General features: G+C 43.1%; 1 protein-coding gene and 1 long non-coding RNA gene across 3 annotated transcripts in view; one reads left to right on the top strand and one right to left on the bottom strand.

The window, feature by feature from the left end:
• LOC122175250 overlaps window positions 1-3,115 on the bottom strand; it is a 47,319-nt gene extending 44,204 nt beyond the window's left edge. For both annotated transcript variants that reach the window (XR_006177360.1, XR_006177361.1), the window contains exon 1: window positions 2,844-3,115. This is a non-coding gene — a long non-coding RNA (uncharacterized LOC122175250). The remainder of the gene's footprint in view (window positions 1-2,843) is intronic.
• Window positions 2,210-17,064, top strand: part of BMPR1A (bone morphogenetic protein receptor type 1A) — a 79,711-nt gene continuing 64,856 nt past the window's right edge. Inside the window, exon 1 of the mRNA XM_042862730.1 lies at window positions 2,210-2,334. The gene's annotated coding sequence lies outside the window, so the exon portion shown is untranslated. The remainder of the gene's footprint in view (window positions 2,335-17,064) is intronic.

Here is a 17,064-nt window from a genome sequence, read left to right as displayed (position 1 = left end):
TTTCGAGGTTGTTATGATTCATCATTTTAGATCAAGATTAAGCTGTCTTTTGCAGGTCTGATATTACTAAATTTTTTAAAATTTATTTTATTTTTATTTTATTATTTAAACTGAAATTACTAAAGTTTATTTTTACTGAATTTATTTTGTGATTAAGACTAGTATTTACACAGCCTGATGCTCCTTATTTATGCCATGAATAGGCACATTGGCAGGGTAGAGCAAACCAAATCCTCAGCAACACAATTTCTGATGTGACAGGACTATTGCCTGAGATATATTCAGTGCCCAACTCCTTAAAAAAATACCAGCTAAGAGAGCAGTTTCCGTGATTACTTACAAGAAATTCAATGAAAACAGTTGATCTATTTCATAAGTGAGCTCAAAAACAAATCAAGGCTAATAGCTTTTGCTGAATTCAGGCACGATGGATTTAAATCACTATCCAACATCTGAAAAATGCAGGACTGTATTACCACACAGATCATTACCAAGAGAGATGCTAGCTCTAACAGCTTTGGTTCTGCTTGGGAGCACACACATGCATGTTGCATTCTTCTTCCATATTGAGTGTCTATTCTGCTGCTACAATCTGATAGTAGACAGAGCGGAGGAACAGCAGACTCATATTTTCCTTTGAAATTATAAACATAAGCATACAAGTTCTGTATTGCTTGGCATGAGCACTGTGATTTTGTCTTTCTTGGCTGTCTTTGTCTTGGACACTGACATTTTTTTCTGGCTCATCGGAAAAAAATTTTCTACAAGTCTAGTAATGCAAGTCCTACATTTCTTAATGCCTTTCTCTGTAGTATCTGGCCACCTACACTTAGTAGGTGTGCCTTTAATTGCCTGCGTTTTTTGCAAAGCAGATAGGTTTGAATGTACTTCCTCTTTTGTTTCACTATATGGGATAGAATGCAAGCTAAGCAGTTGCCTAACAATGCACGTGTACAACACATGTGAACTACATTACTTAGCCAATGTGCTCATCTTACACACAAATGGGACAACATAAACTCTATATGACACTAGCAGACAAAAATGGAGCTGGACTGTGGAGAGGTCAGCACAACGAGCAAAGCAGGGTTTCTCACATCATACATGCATGTGGTTAAGTGAGATTGCTTCCCAATTGGTTACTCTCTAAAAACAGCTTATCTGGGCATGCAGATGGCCTAAGGGGTGTCTTGGTCAATAGCAAAGGGAAAGCGAGCAGGTTTGTGTGGTCATGATTGGCCCTGTGTACAGAGCTCTTGGTGCAGAGCTGTGTAATGGGACCACATCAACATTAGAGTTGCTGCCACTCTGCTGAGTGAAAGGTCCAGCTGCTCATCCCATGGCACAGTGCTACTAAAGCTCCTTCTGCACTGCTGTTGGGGAGACAGACAGACAAATTGTTACTTTGGTAATGTGTCCTAATGACGAGGAGCTTGGAAATGCAATGCAAATCATGGCCTTTAGCAATCTTATCAGTGAGAAGCTCGTTGCAGAAGTTATGATGTATTCCAATCTAACTAGCCAGCTTTGTTTATTTAAAAAGGAAATGGAAAAAAGCAAACGAACAATTCTGTTCGTTGCAACTCTCATCACTCATAAGGCACTGGGATGTCAAGCTTTTCAGAACTATTCTTCCACAGAGCTCAAGGACCGGTGTGAGGCCCTCACTTTTCCACAGGCAGCTTCCACCGTCACCCCTCACCTCACCTCCACAGCGCTCCCGGCCGCGCTGCCCCTTGCAGCTCCGCCGCGCCCTCGCGCCTCTCTGGCGCCTCCTACTGGAGCTGCGGCGCCTATTTCACTGGGAAAGCTCTTCTCGACGGCCCTTTCGCGGAGCCTCAGGTGGCGGCTTGCCGCGGCCCGTACTACCGCCCGTGACGGGAGCAACGGGGGAGGAGAAGCGGCCAACTTTTTCCCGCGGCACCCCGCCAGCGCGTCCACGGAATGGCGGTAGAAGCGGGAGGGCTCTGAGGGGCGGCCTCGCGCCTCTCAACGGCGGCCGTCGGCGCCGCCTCCGCCGAGCGCGCGTCCCCGCTCTCCCCCTCCCTTCGCCGTGCGCGCGGCCGGGCTCGGCGGGCGCCGCGATTGGAATCCGGCTCCGGCCCGCCCCGCCCGCTCCGCAGGGACGCGCCGGGCGTCGGGAGCGCCTGCCGGGGAGCGAGCCTGCGCCGAGCCGCCCCGCCCCGCCCTCCTCCTCCCGGCACTCGGCCGCCTTCGCTCCCGTCTCCCAGGAGCCGTCGGGGTCCCGGGCGCGGCCCGCGTAACGCGGCGGGAGCGGCTCCCTCCTGCTTCGTCTTCTCTCCCGCCGCAGAGGATGAGGAGCCCCCGCGAGCGGTGAGTGCGGGGTCGGGCCGGCCGGGCGGCGAGGAGCGCCGCGCTCCCGCGTTCTACCTTCTCTCAGCCCGCGGGGCTCCGAGCGCCGGGCCCTCGTCCCGCTCTCCTCGTCGGACGCCGGCTCGGGCCGCCTGCCCGAGGCTCTCCGACCCGGCCGCTCGGCCCGCGGGTCGGGCCGATGCTCGGAGACCCGTCTGCGGGCGAAGCGCGGGGGCTCTCGGGGCCGCCGGCTTCCTGCGTGGGCACGGGGCCGCCTGCGGGGCCGGGCAGGCCCGGCGCACGCCGCTCTGTCTGGCCGCCTTCTCCCTCCCCCTGCGTCTGCGCCCGCGGTGTTGTAATTCCAGGCGCGGTGCCGAGCCGGCGGCGGAGCGGGGCCTGCGAGCGGCTCCGGGAGGCCGCGGGGGGCGGCACGGCACCGCACGGCACCGCACGCCTGCGGAGCGGGGACTCGCCGCTGCTGGGCGGGAGCGTCCGCTGTCCGGTTCCGGTTACACGCGGTGTTCTCGTACCTGGTGACAAGATGTCCCGAAGAGGTTGAAAAACTTGACTGGCTTTTCGTCGGCCTTTAATCTTCTGTACGACTAAGACTGAATTCGGTATCGAGGTGCGGCGGGAGGCTGTAGCACGTCCGTGAAGCGGTCGTCTGGCCTGTTGTGGTGAAGGCTGTGCGATGGGAAGCCTTCCAGGTGCGGGCTGGTTGTGTTTGGGACCCGTGTTGTGCGTTCCATGAGGACGGGTAACAATTTGGTGGATTCCATTTGCAGTCAGCTCCTTGGTGCCTGCCCTCTGTGGGAGTGGAGCAGCTCCTTCTGTGATGGCCTGGGCTGGAACTGTTCCCTGATTCGCTGTAGCACCTCATCCTGGAATGAGGAGCTGCACGAGACCGGTTGATATTCAAATTCGTTATTTCAGCCCATAGTTAGTAAGACGCTCGAGTTGTGGCGTTCTGTAGCAGCCTGAAAAAAATACTACTTTTGACGATGTGTGTCCTGTGTGTCTTTACTTTTGTTACTTTCTTATATGTCTTTCAACACATGTGCTTTGTTGTGTTACGGTCTGTGTGGTTTATATTTCTGTATGGACACATGCGTGCCCTGCAGGCCCTGAGTGCAGAGATCTGTCAGAGATCTTAATGCATAGCTGTGATCTTCAGCTGCCTGTTCTCTACTTATCCCCTTGGTCACTCTGTTTGTGGACAGTGAATTCGTGAGGGCTGATTGGAATTCTTCTCTTCAAAACGAAAAAGATATTATGGTTTGGAAGGCACCTCTGCATGTCACTGGGCCCAGCCCCTACCCAAAGCAGGGAGGTTAACTATTGGTAAATGGCAAGAAGTAACACAGAACTTGGAATCCACCAGAATCCACCAGTCAAAGAGCGTTCCCTAGTCAAAACGTGGGCTCCAGATTCTGGTGTTCTTGATGCTGGCACTGATGATGGTCACAATGAGAATTGTAAACTTTGTAAGGAGAAACAAAAATACTCAATACAATTGAATAAGTGGTGTATGTGCTTTTTCTGGGTGCCAAAATTTGGGAACTGGGGTTCTAAAGCATAATTAACATAAGTAGTCATTAACCTATACATAGCAGTTGGCTTACTTTTTGAGCTACTCCAAGTTAGGGTTAACAAGGTTTGGGTCTCATCTAGGTTTGAATGGGGTGCTTTTCAGATGTGCAGTAACCAGTCTGCTAGCTTCCTTTAGAAAAGACATGTGTTTCCCATAGATGAGTGTTACTGTGATATGAGTTGTCACAAAGCACTGGACTGCAAGGAGAAAAGCATTTTGAAGAAACAATAAATAGCTTTGTCTACTTCCTGGAGTCCTGAAAAGCAAGCGGTAGGTGGGTGGCTTAGGCTTTTATTTATTTTTTCCCTTGGTTTAAAGGTAGGAATTTGTACTTGTTCTCTGTGAAGCAACTGGGACATAATGTGACTATGCAGTGATAATTAAAAAATAATTTAAAAGAAAACGAAAAAGCTAGGTGGATTCATATTCACTAAGTTTTATAGTGAGAAACCAGAATAGGCTACATTCACAGCTTAAAAGAAAAGAAATTGTTTTGAAAATAGCGGTGTTAAACAACACTGAATTAATGGAATCTTTCTTACGTTGCTCATCAGTCAGTGTAACTAAGAACTCCTACAACTTCACAGAGAAGAACGAGGCCCACATATGTAACAGATGTGTCATGAATGTTTCAATAAGTCCCCTTTATTAAAGTGATCAAAGAAGAGATAGTGGTGCTTGCAGTAATTTTGATTTGGCCAAGCTTTCAAAAGCATCAAACTCACCTTCGCCCAAGTCCTTAAAAGCAAGAAACCAACAGAAAAAGGCCAATCACTCTGTTTCTCTTTTGTTTGTCATTGTGGATGGCAACTTCTGTCATGAGGACAGTATCTTCTTCCAGTAAATGTCTGACACATAGAGCTTCTGTAGCTTTGGTAAGTGGCTGGAAGGCATGGATGGGCAAACAGACAAGATGGCATATGTAAGGGCACGTACTGCAGATGTATTTCTCCCTTGCTTTTGTCAAGCATCAGACCTTTCTCTGTGAGGTTTTTGGTTCCTCGTTTGAAGGGGGAGGAGGGAACAGAGCATGTCTTCAGTGCATGGGTTTTGCTTCACATACCTGAATATTTTCCGTAAATAAATCATGTAAGTATTGCAGTAATGTTAAGATATGTCACTTCAGAGCTCTTGTATGTAGGCACTGATGGAGTGCTTAGAGCCTTATTTCACACGTTAATTTTCCCCAAATGTATGTGGGGGTGGGGGGCAGTGTATGTGCTTCATTTTGACAGCAGGCTTGCTTGTAGCAGCTGATGATTTAGTGCCTTTTCTTCCTTGAACAAGAGCTGCAAAAATCTTCTGCAGTTGCTCCACCAAACCCTTGCTGATTATTCCTAGTCATGGTGATGTCATGGAGTTTCTGTGCTTTCTAAAACATTTAGTACTTTAAAGGGAAAGCAAGGAATTTCTGTCTCTCATTCTCGTTGTCACTTAAAAATCACAGTCAAGTATGTAGATCAGTTGATTTTTCTCAGGAATAGCCATTTTATTTACCTCCCCAAAGAAGTTTAAAACAACAACAACAAAACCATGCAAAATTTAACCCACTGTATTGAATTCTTTAAAAATAATCTGTGAACTGTAATGCATGCTCCTTGAAATAGGACAGAAAGTTGAAGTAGTCAGCTAATTTATCTTTGTTGTAAAGAAGACATAGCTTTTGCTTTCTTAATATTCTTGTTACTTAGAATAGCTATTTTGTGAGGGATTCAGTCCACAAACATAAACTCCGTACTTCGTGCTCTAGGCGTGTGTTTTGTGCCTCCCTCGGCAAAACAAAGCAATTTTTCTCCTAGTCTTTAATATCAAGAATTTCATTCTCCTCTAGGGAGGGTGAATGTTAGATTCCTTTTGTTCTCCTGTGAGGCTGTGTCCTGACTGAGAGAGTAAGCTGCAGCCTCTGGCTGGTCTGACCACTGTATGAGATGGGGCGCTCACAACACCATGCAGGAATCACAGAAATGAGAGAATGTTGTAGTTTCCTGTAGTCAGCTTACAACTGAAACATTTTACATCAGTGTTTTTGATAATATAGTGGGGCTTGAGATCTTCATTTGTGTTACAGCAGAGATGAGACGTGTGAGTTTCTGGTTATGAAGCTGTTGACGCTGTACACAGATGCTGTGGGCATCTCTTTGAGGTCTATAGTGTAGTAGAGCTAGTCTTTGCCATTTTCCTAGTGGATGCCTTATAGTCATCCTTCTCTTTTGAGTTCTGTGCATTTCACTCAGCTGTACTATTTCAGGAAGAATTGGTAAGTAAAAAATCAAAATAGTTATTAAAGCAGACAACTGAATTCTAGTTCATGACTGTAAAAATGCACGGGTTGTATATGCAGAAAGAGAAGCAGTGGTGAAGACTTAAAATCCGGTGTGTTATTTCTATAGAATTTATTGAGGACACGTATTGTTTTAGTGGAATTGATTAACTTGATGGAGTGCTTCCTTTAAGCTCATTGGTGGGATAGTTTGCCTGTACTGCATTCAGAGGTGTTTGTGTTCCTTCGGATTGAGGTGTGTAACTCATTGGAAGTACTTCAAAAGTTTTCAACATGATAAAATCTGTGAAGTAACAGTTAAGAGAGTATGATCCCCGTGGCCCTTCAAAACAGAGAGAAATATAGTAGTTTAAAATGTGATTATTTTTTTTTAGTACATGATAGACGGGCTGTGCAATAGCAGAAGAAATTGCCACTTCAGCTCAGTGGTGCTGTAGTTTAATTTCTATCACATGTTATAAGAGCAACTATGTGTTTTACAAAAAATTTGATACTAGTTCAGTTTTCTCCATGTTTCTTCATACGACTGCTTTGCGAGGTGGCTTCAGTCAACTTCCTCAGCTTAAGATGTGGAAGCACCTAGCAATTTTTTGTCTGGATTCCCTCAGTGCATCATTCTGCAGAGGGAAAAACGTATCAGCATTGTTGTGTTGTGGCTTGTAAAGAATACAAGCAGATGTAGCAGGGGTAAGACAGATATCAAAGAAAGTCTCTGAAGTCATGTACCAGAATTCAGACCTGCTTTGTGGAAGCTCCTTCCTTTTCACTTTTGCAGCTGCTGAAATCCTAAGCTTGCTATTCTTGCAGACTCTTGTCTTAACAGTGTTAATTATTAACGACTTTTTCTCCAGTTGAGGGGGGGAAAAACCATTCATGTGCATTTATACTTCCTTTGTAAGAGCCTGATGCCAGACTATACTGGAAATCAGTGGGTAGAGTCCCAGTTCTGAATCCCAAAGTCGTGCAAGACTTTGCTGCTACAGGAAATTAACATTCTGCTCACAAAAGATTTGATGCACATCTTAGTGCATTGCATGTTAAAAGAGAATTCCATGCATACAGAAGCAGTGAAAAGATTGATAGAGGATGTAGCCTGGCTTGTATGTTCAGATATCATTTTCTGATGACCAAAAATCATAAAACCATGACATAGTCCATTTGATTTTTCCCTATTTGTTCAGTTGAAAGTTCAGTCTATAGTGCTGATGCAGAAGCACAGACACCATGTCCCATAGTGTTGTGCAGAAGTATAAAGGTGCTCTGAAAACAGTGTGAACAAGTAACGTGGGTGGAATGTTTTAGCAGGAAAAGTATTGACTGGAACTTGTAGTCCCCACTCTTGCAAATGGAAGAGAGAACAGTGGGAACGAGTGGCTTGTAGTTGCTAAAGTGTCTGGAAGCACAAAGAAAAACAGAAGGATGTGCACAGTGTGTTCCGTGTGCCCTCTTGCTGCATATCTTCTTCCTTGAAAGAGAAATGCAGCTCTTCCAGATTTCCTTGGAGTATGTTTCAGAGATTCTTTGTCCCTTTTTCTGCCTTGGCCTAAGAAGAAGCTGTTCAGAACCAGCTGCTGACCTGGAAAGCTGACAGTTAATGACAAGACAGGATAGGGATGCTGCACAGGAAGGCTCTGCTGCTAATGAGGTACAGACTCAGCACCCAAGACATGGACTATGCTCAATTCAGATCAGTGAATGAATTTTAGTTTGATAGTGATACTGATCTTTAAGTAACGTCCCTGAAGGAAGGAATTAAAAACAAACAAAAACTTTCAAGGCAATTTGAATAAAGCTGATTCCTGATGTGTCTTCTCTGAGAGGAAACAAGTTAACCTTGCAGAATTAAAAGAATTCTTTTTTGTTTTTACATGTTGACATTTCTCTCATTTTGTTTTCTACATTTCCTTGATTGCAACAGTTTAGTCTATTTTATAAAAGTATCCTATAGAAAATGGTCTCTGGGAATGTTCGGAGGTGTATGCCGTTCATTAAGGCTGAAGGCAGTGCCCTTCCTTTCCTAGGCAAATTGTTAATGTAAGCTTAAAAATAGAATAAATATTGTTAGGTTTTGAAACCACGTCCATCATAGCTGCTGAGCTGAATTTAGTGATCCTGCTTGGGATCTTGGCTCTTTAAAATCCGTAGTGTGACCAAGGTTTAAGAACATTTCTTAGTAATGCCCTTATCTTCTACTTTGGTTAGTAGAATGAAACTTTTTTTCACCTGTGCTAATTCCATTTGTATTTTCTGATATTACTGGTACATGAATTGATTCTTACTGAAGTAGCTGAAGTTGACAGCCACTGATAGTGGTCTGTGCTGGTCTTAATGTTTTGTAACACAGAATCACAGAATCACAGAGTTGGAAGGGCCTCAAGGATCATGAATCTCCAACCCCCTGCCACAATGCTGGGCCACCAACCTCCACATTTAATCCAGACCAGGCTGCCCATGGTCCCATCCAACCTGGCCCTGAACACCTCCAGGGACGGGGCATCCACAACCTCTCTGGGCAGCTGTTGCAGCACCTCTCACTCTCTCTGTAAAGAACTTCCCCCTGACATCCAACCTAAATCTTCCCTCCATGGATTATCTTGGGATATGCTGAGGTACGTTTTTTTCTTTTTGAATTTATAGTTAATACAACTCTTTTTAGAAGGAATCAAGAATTTGAATGTTCTTCCACTCACAACTTAGGGCAGAGGGCTGTGGTGAAGTGCCAGATCATCCCCTTGTAGCCGATATTCTTCAGTATCCCATTCTTAAAATTTCATGGAAGGAATGCAGTTAGAGATGTGCCAATTTGGGTTTCACCGGAAACTAGCAAATAAAACCTGACCCAGACAGGACAGTTTGTGTTGAACCCAATCCTCTGCTGAACTGTCTGTTTTTGTTCCTCCCCAACCATGCTTCGCTCCCCCACCTCTTTTCAAATTCACAAGTTTTTAAATGTAGAGATGTTTCTAATTTAGAAAATTATTTTGGTGTAATGAACTAAATCAGAAAAGAGGGGACAAAGCTGAAGGAGGTCAAACAACAGATGGAAATAGAAAATATAAAAACATCTAGTTTAAAAAAAAAAAAAATCCCCTTGAAATAATGGAATCTAAATGCTGAAATTATACATCTGTTTGGCAGCTGTGCATTCCTTAGCCTGGGGTTCTGCTGCAGAAATGGCGTTAGTAAACTTTAAGAAAAGATTTCAAATGCGGTTGTATAATGTTTATGCCCCTCTGTAATACTTTAGATAATAGTCCTCGAAATCTGCAGGAAGCAGAGGTGGAGAAAAGAGGTGGCAAGCTGATGTAAGAATGGCCATCTTTAGCAGTAAGCATCCGTGGCATTTATACTTGTTACTGTGTGAAATTCTGTCAGCTCTTTTCTCATTGGTTCTTCATGAGTATCTTTTAATTTCTGCTGAATTTTATTAATCGAAAGGTGAGTTGGCCACGGGGAAAAATAACCCAGTAGTAAGTGCTTGTGTATCAAACGACAGTGTGCTACTAAGAGAGGAACATGAAAAGCTCAGCCCCGGGTGTTTTGTTCCCAGCAACGGCCAGCATTACCATTCTGGAGAGGAGCGTGAGTCTGTAGCAGGCAGCTGAGGAATTACACCACTTTGTGGCAGCTTCTTCCTAAATCCCAACAACCAGAAGCTAGCTGAGACATTAAATCCTTGTATATACATCCACAGCATGTTTCTGTACAGTATTAGAAGGAGTTTTGTCTGAAATTGAAAATGTCTTTATCAACTATTAAGCAAGATGTAAAATTGTACATTTTTGTATTTTCCTTTGTGTTTTTTTTTTCTTTGTACTCTTCTGATGACAGTGGTATTCATCAGTTCTGTGTTGATATTGAAATGACTTATATTAGAGCAGGTCTGTGAGCACAGGTTAGTTTGTATTCTGTTATGGAAACTGTTGGTTTATGGATTTTTTTAATACAAGAGCCTGTGATTTTTATTCTGTAAAAAATAAAAAATAAAAAATTGAGAATTCTTGTTTGAAAGAATTCTGGCCAAAATTTAAAAATTGGATGTGATGTATCACGATGTAATTGTTACAAGTTTGTGTTTTGTTTCTTTGTACTTCTGTTTTTCAGAAATTTGAAAACAGTTTTCAAAGTGTTTCTGGTTTTGAAAGAAGTGTTGTTTTTTTTTAGCAAGATAATTTTGTGTGTTTGGAAAAACTAAAAGTAAAATATAGAAAGTAACATGAAGGGGGAAGAACTGGGGGGGGGGGGGGAAGCTTTGGATGAGCTGCAAATGCAGGTGGGGAAGACTTCTGAGGATATGAAAGCAGAAATAAGGCTTGGGGCAAGGAATTTCAGGTGAAAGGAGACAAGGCAGTGGAGTAGCAGCATGGCAAGGAAGGTTGGATAGGTTTGAGCTCAGCATCACAGTAGGGATGAGGTATACAGAGAGATCTAGGGAATCTAGGGGCACTAGGATTCTTTCACAAGCCGTTCCCCAGAAGACTTCCTTCAGCAGAGACCCATCTATCTCCTTTCTCTGAAAGAGCTGCATAGCACCTCTTGAACTGTACTTTTCACACAGTAGGCATTCCATTGTTGTCATTTCTGATTATTCCCTCCAGCATGTGTGACTTCATAGCGTGATATGAAGTTTCCAGCCAGTTTTGTCAGTAAGATGTTTCCCTCCACACGATGTATTACTTTCCTGTACGTACTTTGACTTGATTGTTTGTAATATACAGCAAACGAACTGGAGCAGCTAAACGTATATGTGCTACCTGATGGCTGTAGTCTCAGTGAAATCCAAAAGATTTCACTGCAGATAGATAGGTGATAGAGCTGGCGTGCCGCAGGCTCTTCAGGAGGTCCAGGCTGGGGTGCTGCCTTGCCTCTTGGAGAGCAATGAGAGTGTGGAGCTCTGCCTTGGATGGGTAAGTAGTAGTTCATAGAGAGCGAATGGGTCAGAATGAGCAGGCAGGTCAGCATGGGTGGTGTTGGTGAGCATCCTGGTAGCCTTCCATGATGAAGCAACTAGCTCTGTGGATGGCAGGGAGCAGCAGATATCGTTGATCTTGTCTTCAGTAAAGCTCTGGACAGTGTCTCTTGTAGTATCTTCATGGACAAACTTAAAAAAGCATGGATCAGACAGACAATAAAATGGCCTCCAAACTGCCATTTTTGCATGGTTCTGATGAGCAGCATGAAGTCCAACTGGAGAGGTCAGTGCTAGGTCCAAGTACAGTGTGATGCCTTTGGTAACGATAACTGCATGTTATCAGAGCAGGGACAGAGTGCACCCTCAGCAAGGCTGTAGGAGTTTTGTAGGTCACACAGTTTGTGCTGTCATGCAGAGGGATCTGGGCAGGCTGGAGAAACGAGCAGAGGAGACTCTGCTCTGTGAAGCTGAACAAAGGGAAATGCAAAGCCCTGCACTTGGGGAGGAGTAATGTTGAATACTGGCTCAGAATAGGGTCTGACTGCCTGGAGAGCAGCTTTGCAGAAAAGGCCCTGGTAGTCCTGTTCAACAAGTTGAACGTGAGCCAGCAGTGCACCCTTGCAGCAAAGTAAGTGAATGGTATCTTAGGCTGTGTTTGGAAGAGTGTTGCCAGCAAGTCAAAGGAGGTGATTAATCCCTTCTCAGCACTGGTGAGGCATCTGGAACATTGTGACCTGTTCTGGTTCACCAGTACAAGATGGATATGAATGTCCAGTGAAGGGCCACGATGATATCAAAGGTCTGGAGGAGCTGTAATATGAGGAGGGGCTGAGAGAGCTGGCATTTGAGCTCAGGGAAAAGAGCTCAGGGATTTCTGATCAATGTGTAGAAATTTCTGATGGAAGAGCAGAACAGAGACTGCACCAGTGTGCTCAGTGACAGGACAAGAGGCAATGGGTACAAAATGAAATAGAACAAATGCTATTTAAGCATAAGTAGTACCCTTTTGCCTTTTATTTTTAATTTATTTAGAAACTGTTGATGGTCAAAAAATGGAACGGATTTGCCCTGAGAGGCTGATGTTAGAGTTTCTGATGCCAGAGATACCCGGAATGTGACTGAACACAACTCAGGGCTGCATGGAGGTTCCTGCTTTGAACACTGCGTGGCTGCTTTGCACCTCATCTATTCTGTGCTTCTGTAAATCTAGTGTTGGTTGATATTAATTTACTGAAACTTAATCTAGGTAAATCCAGGTATTTTTTTACATTTTATTCCTTATCCCGTTGGCTTTTCTTTGTATTTTCTTCTGAATTTCTCAGAGCACTGTCTTTCATCTTACTGTATTATTTTTTTCTTGTCTACTCTCATGTCAATTGCAAACTTCGTTTGTTTGTTTTAACCAGCTGGGTAAGGGAGCCATGTCTCAAATCTTGTGACTGTTTTATCATGTGAATAAACCAGCTCCTCCTTCTGCGTCTATTGTATCAGCTGCATTTTAGATGGAAGTTGGGTCTGGGTACTGTTTGTGCTTGGTTACTCTGCTGGCTGGGAACTCACAGCCCTTCCTAGTGGCTTTGCCACTTGCTCAGGCTTACAAAATAGTTGAGGAGGCTGCTAGCAACAGGTATTTTTTTTCTCCCATCCTGTTGCAGAGTCGCCAGGTTTCAGCATTTTTGCTTTCACTCTTTAGTATTCTAACTATTGCTAAATAATCTTCAGTATGTTTTTTTTTGTTGGTTTTGTTACCATCTGTATTTGTTGTTTTGTTTTGTTTTGTTTTTTTAAGAGTCAGCTAGCTTACTTGTCTGCTGCTGAGTATTAGCTAGGTGGTGGAATGCATTATTTGTCAGATAAATTACCAGGTCAAGAGTTTAAGGAGAATCAATATCAATTTGCTCTCTCCCCACTTTACTATTTTAAATCTGTTTTCTCTGATAAAGTGACAATGGAAGACATGATGGTAATACTGAGTATTGCAGGCCATCAAGCATAACTGCTGGATGTGGCCAAATGGTGTAATAAACTATAATGTGTGTGCATAGGTATTACACATGTGCATGGAGAATGGGGAAGAGGCATTGCAGCTTTTATAAGCGAAGGTTGTATCTCACTTGTTAGACCTTTGAAGGAATGTCATGTTTGTGTAGCAGTGATCCTGTTCATTAAGCCATTGTGAAGTTATGAAATATTCATCGTGTCCTCAGGAGGGTGGCAAAAAGTGTCCTCCAAAAAAACCCTAACATTTCTTCAATATGAGGGGATAATTCTACCACGTGAAAATAATTTATTAAAATTAAAGGGGAAACAACAGCAACAACAACAAAAAAATTGCAGTGAACACTGCAGTGGAAAGCTACTAACAGCCTTGCATTTTGTGTGTTTAGAAACACTTTGGAAAGTGGAGTAGGTAGTAAAGAAACAGAAAATACAGGTGGTGCAGACTGCTGTAGTAATACTGAATATCTGGATGATAGAATATCAGATGAGATACAATAAGTGTAAAGTAACAATTCTAATGGGGGGGCTGGGGGGGGGGGGAGGGAAGGGAGGGGGAATAATTAAAGACTCTAAAGTAGGTATCAAAGCTCTGGAGGATTTTGGATAGTTTTCCAAAGAGCTCTTTGTTGTGAAGCTCCAACTTTAGATCACAAATATCTGCTTAGAATGACTTGTTTTACTCCCTTCTATCCAGTGCTAATAATTGTGGCCAGGTGGAAGGTTGAATTTGTTTGCTAATCTGACTGAAAACTAACCCTATGAAAAAGACCTTAATTTCTCCCTCCAGCTCACCAGGAGACCAGATGTGAAGTAATGGGGGAGGAAGGGCAGCACTTCCATTCTAACAAACAGTGCAGTCTTAAATAAGTCAATTTTGAAGCAGCATTTTATGCTGTCATTGTAAGTCTTTAAAATAAAAAAAAAAAGATTATACAGCTGTGCATGTTGATTGTATATAAACATGCATATTATGTAATTCCGGTAACACAATTTCAACAATCACATTAAAACAAGAAGGTTGGTCTTTTTTTCCTTCCCCCAGCATTACTAATGGGGTGCAGTTCTAAATAGGCTTGTGTTTCTCATGGCCGGGAAAAGAAAAACAACTGTGAGGGCAGTGTGATGGTGATCTATCAAATCTGAAATGAAATTAAGAAATTGATAGAAAATAATTTTTCACCATGACTTTTTCTTTCCCACAATACAAGGGGAGGCAGGGGGTTTCCTACCCTCCTCACAGTGAGTACTTTAGCTGAAGAATCAACACCAGAATATGTGGCTGGGGCCCAAAGTATCTTCCAAGTTGCAGCTGACACAAATTTTTGGAAGGATGTGTCCGTTAGTGACAACAGTGTGATAACCTGTAGCCATTCTTAGGCACTGCATGGGCAATTCCAACTGGGGCAGATGGGAAGCTGTTCCTACCTTCTTTCTCTACATGTCTGCTAGCAAGGCGGTGTCCCACGCAGAGGACTCAGCCAGACATCTGGTAGAATCACTATGCTAATTCTTCTGCCTTTTATCACACTAGCACACACACCCAGTCACGTCAGCTCCTCTCCTGTTATATTCAGGAGTGACTTTCACACCTACTTTTGGTTATATCTCACTGACGTCTGGCTGCCTTGATTGACACATTCATTGGCTTAGGTTTAATGATACGGCCATCAAACATGAAGTAACGTGTTTTTACTGTCTAACTTGTCTTGAGCGTTTTCTGTTCGGGTGTTTTATTTTGCTTAGTGTGGAAAGTCTGATGATATAGTTTCCTAAAGACTGCAGCAATACAGCCAGATAGGCTTCCATTGATGTCTGCAATGAAAATCTGCTAGACGAATAAATAACAAGTAGACCGAGGGCGGCTTGAGATAAGCAGGCCTAACAGCTAGGTGTGCTAGAAAGGCCAGTTCTGTGCTCTATTAACACCACCCTTGTGTGTCCTCACCTTCTTCTTTAAAGCAACTCTGGCACTCCTGTGATACCATAGGAAGTTAAATTATGTCTAAACTCGTTACTTCTTTATTTTTTTTTTTCCCCACGGGTTTCCATTTTTTGCAGTGGTTGGGTCAGACCAGTTGGCTTGTGGAACAAGATGGCCCTTCCAACTGCAGCTTGGCTGTAGTGTAGGCTGCCTGTGGACGGAGCTGCAGTTTGGGAGTATTACCTGTTTTGGAACACTGCTTTTCATTACTTTAAGTAATAGTCTTCCTGTGTAATCTCTTAATGTACATTAAGTACGTTCTTCCCACACACCCCAAACAAAAATGGGATGAGCAGAAACTTTCCCATCCCCACATCCACCTTTGTTCTTTTCCTTTTGCAGCAGTCTTCTGTTATAGTTTTGTTAAATGTTTCTGTATGTGATGCAATATGTAAAATTTGGGATTAGGGCAAATTCTTGATGCCAAAACTTGAAAGGCAAGGCACGGATTTGAGGATTAGATGTTTTGGTGAGATGATGGAGTGGATATCACACTGTTTTTGATTTGAAGGTCTTGAACTATATTATTTCCTGCGTTAGGACCAGAAGTGTTTGGTAAACTTGTTGCTTCTGATGAGGGGAAAGTCAATATGCACATTGTGTCCAGTTACTGAGAGGCGGTTTGGCAGCAGAAGATGGGAGAGGGAGAGAAAATTGTGCTTAGAGGAATATGCATGTCAGCTGAGAAGTAGGTATGTTGTGAAGGGCACCAAGGGTGAAACCATACAGGATACAGGGAAAAAGCTGGGCCAGTTACACTGGGAAAAGGTATGTACCAAAACAAAACATACATCTCTAGGAAATGAGCTCTTCCCGGGTCTGCTGCTCATCACACAATTTATTGGATGTGTGGTGGATTATTATTTTTTTTTCCTCTGAATGAAGAGAAAATTTGAGGTGGAAGAACCATTAGAAGTGTAAGAACCAGAAATACCATGAGTGTTTTGTTTCACAGCTAGGACAAAAGTACTTGAGCTGAGTATTTTTTGTTCTGTTTGCTTCAGGTAACCTAGGCTTCAGAAGAGCAAAAACACAATAAAATCTTTATATAGTAAGGACAGATATAACAACGTACTTTCTGTTCCCAAATCTAAAAAATTCTAGGTAGTCAAAAGAAGCTAGAGGTGACACGAGCCTAGCAAGTGAAACATGGGTACTTTTCTTTTGTTTCTGATATACAAAGCTGGCTGGTAGCTATGAATGGAAGAAAGCATTTGATATTTGAATACAGCGTATTTCAGTGTGTTTTCCGAAGAACTGCTGCAGCTGCAGCAGAAGACCCATTTTTTGACAGCACACATAATGGAAATAAATGCTACCATAACAGCATGGTTGGTGTGAGACAATGCTCTAAAAATACAGCAATGAAATGGGCGACAAGGTCGGAGGAGTACTGATACAGCCAAATGTTTATGTATTAATATATGTGCAGTACCCACTCCTCCACTTACTTGAACTCATTATACTATTACAGAAAACTAATTCTGTATAAACCGCCTTTTGCAAGATAGCTTAATCTTGAAAATGCTTGGATTTCCTGCATGCTGCTCTTTTGCACTGAATTTTCCTTCCATTGGGCAGCATAGATTATAATCCGGAGCACATGCTTTTGGGAGGTGTGTTAGGAAATACTTTATCCTCATGGAAACAGATTTCCCAAATGCTACTGAATTTTTAAATTTTAATTTCGAGTTTCTAAAAGTTCTTTATTATTTTAGAGTAATTTAGGTCTTACAGAAGATCTGTTTCTCTACTCTTGCAAGTGGTAACGCAGGTCTTCAGTTAGCTGTACTTGCTTCAGTTATAGCTCAGTAGGACCGCCTGTGCAAAGATGCATTAGGAATTGGTGTCTAAAGGGGCACTTAAAGTGCTAGAAAAATTCCCAGTTGTAATTCTCTCATGAAATGAAGTATGTTCAAAGGGGTTATTAGATTAGGATGGTACCTGTCAGGCTTTGTGCTATGAATACAAGACTAGCACAATGA

This window comes from Lagopus leucura, unplaced genomic scaffold (genome assembly GCF_019238085.1).
Source record: "Lagopus leucura isolate 7727_CA_CO unplaced genomic scaffold, USGS_WTPT01 Super-Scaffold_739, whole genome shotgun sequence".
NCBI classification, from domain to species: Eukaryota; Metazoa; Chordata; class Aves; order Galliformes; family Phasianidae; genus Lagopus; species Lagopus leucura.
The sequence above is the reverse complement of the archived record's forward strand: the minus strand, read 5'-3'. Positions and strand labels throughout refer to the sequence as shown.